Consider the following 2576-nt stretch of genomic DNA (forward strand, 5'->3'; position numbering starts at 1 on the left):
CCACCAACCTTTTGACCTCACACTAATTCTCCCACCACCTTTTCCTTCATTCCCCCATTTCATCAACCCAGCACTCTTGCTCCCCATACCATATCCCCCACATTACCTAATTAATTGTTCACACTGTTCCCAACAGCTCCCCATGTATACATGCCAGTCTTTACTTCTAATGCAGTCTGAATCTAATTACAAGACTTTGATAAAGGTTAGTGTCATAAGTTTTTTACCACATCCCTAGTGTCACATCTGTTCCTAAGTGTTTCACATATCCATTTACAATTTTTGTCATGCTTTCTGTAATTAATTATGGTACTTATAAATATTTACACATTTCATATGTACTATAAATATTTACATTTTTTATGCAGTAAATATTAGTTGAATTAGCCTAATTATAAATTATATATATATTTTTCATTATATATATTTTCTAGATATTTTATTTACATACATGAACTATAAAAAAAATGTATATACAGTAAACTAAAAGGTAATATTTTATGTATGTGTCATGTAAGAGCGATGGATAGATCGATGTGTATAGATCTTTATCTGGCATATAATGTAATGTGCTACACATAATTGACTTAGCCCCCTTATTTTTTAAATCTACTTTATTGATTATATTTGATCTTTCAATTATTTATTATTTTTGTTTATCTCCTATTGTGTTTTAATGTTAAGCCCGGAAGAAGGGGCAGTCAACATCACCCCAAACGCTTTGGCTGTAACTTATTTCCCTAATTAATAAAGACTGTCAAAGGATATTCCTAGCTGTATGACTGTCAGTACTAGGTGCTCCTCTATGCACTACCATAGTTTGATCACATGACAAACAAAACCTCCACTGTTATCAGGAGTTGAGCAGCCTGGGACCCTAAACCATCCTCCCCGTCTATTCCAAACAAGGAAAATAACCCAAAGGGAGCAAATATCGACCATTCCTTGTCCAACATTACCACACATCTATTAGACTGAAAAAATAAATACAGTATATGTGAACTTTACTAGCAAATCTGTTTAGCAGTCTTTTAATCCAGTCACCCCTGCCAGACAGCACAGTTAGGTTTTGGATCTCTCTGTAGTCTATGATTATACATCCATTTTTAGCACTCATTCCAAGCTGAGACTTATAAACACTGTTCAGATGCGGCATAGAGATACAATGTAAAACATTTTTTGTATGTACTCTGTTCCATTCATCTGCAGATCGAAAGGATAAGCTTCTATCAGTTATAAAATATGATTAATTATCAGATTCAATTATAGCAACCTGACAAGTGAAAAAAGTTAAAAAAAAAATAAGATTAGTCCCTATTAAACTCCTTATTAAACCGTAGTTTACACTGATAAGCACTAATTAATTTCCCATAACTATTTTTTTGCTGCTGATTTTTTTATTTCTATTTTTTAACAATTATTACTTTTTCATTTTGTATATGTTTATAGTGCCACAATAACAAAAAGCACACAATTGAAGTAAGCTTTTATTTCATTTGCAATGCTTTGTACTAGAATCATAATTTTAGTGTCATTTTAAATGGGACAAATGATAAAATAAAATGTATACTTTTTATCTGTAGTAACACTAATTTGTTTTCTAACACTGACCAAAGTAGCCTTGTTTGTCCTTAAAAAATTATAAACAGTATGCATTACTTTGTAGTAAGTAATGACAAGGTTTTCGAAGAAAAAGTCGATTTAACTCTTGGCGCTAATGATTACCATCACACAATCCTCCAGGAGTAGTCTTTCTTGTAAATATCCACAGCTTTTTGAGAAGCTGCTCGTCAAAGAGACTCTGGGGTTCTCATCAGATACATAAAAGACAAAAGCAACAAAGCGCCTCCTCCATGTGTGAAATCTTTTTTAAATTTGATTTCCAGGGGCTAATCTCCCTTCTGATCACTGGACTTGGAAGCAATGTGTATTACATCACTTCCAGTTTCAGTCTGTCATTTCTACAGGTGCTGTGGCCGGAGAAGAAGCTGGTGAAATATGATCCGTGCTTCATTGGCTTCTTTGGGTCTATAGGTGACATTAGGGGTCTAACAGACCCTTAGATCTCCATAAAGAGCCCCCTATGTCATAGCAAAAAAGTTAACTGAAAAAAAGCTTGCCTAATCATTAGGCTCAGAGCAGAAGTTTAAAAATTCTGGTCCATAGGGGGTGTACACCAGTGAGAGTTTAATGCAAATACATTTAATTTTGCCAGTTGTATGTTTTACAAGACAATATATAATTCACCATTGACTTATTCCATAATTCATAAATTACTTTATCTCTTTTTAAACATGATCCCAGGTATAATAAAAAAAGACGTATACTCATCTTTGCACAATCTGAAATCAGTCCTATGGAGATTTTGTATACCAGCAGAGAGTAGTCCGGACTCCGAGGTGCATTTATGCACTTCCTGCCTGTCTTTATTCATCAGCATTGCATCAAACACAAAACAACAGAGATTCCTCCACAATGGGTCTGTGTCAGCACAATCCAAAACATTCAGCCTTCTGGCTAGCAGTGACACATTTCGGCAAAAAGTATTTCGCTCTATAACCCCCCCAACACACACA

This window comes from Nanorana parkeri, unplaced genomic scaffold (genome assembly GCF_000935625.1).
Source record: "Nanorana parkeri isolate BGI_ZX_2015 unplaced genomic scaffold, ASM93562v1 scaffold133, whole genome shotgun sequence".
Taxonomy (NCBI): Eukaryota; Metazoa; Chordata; class Amphibia; order Anura; family Dicroglossidae; genus Nanorana; species Nanorana parkeri.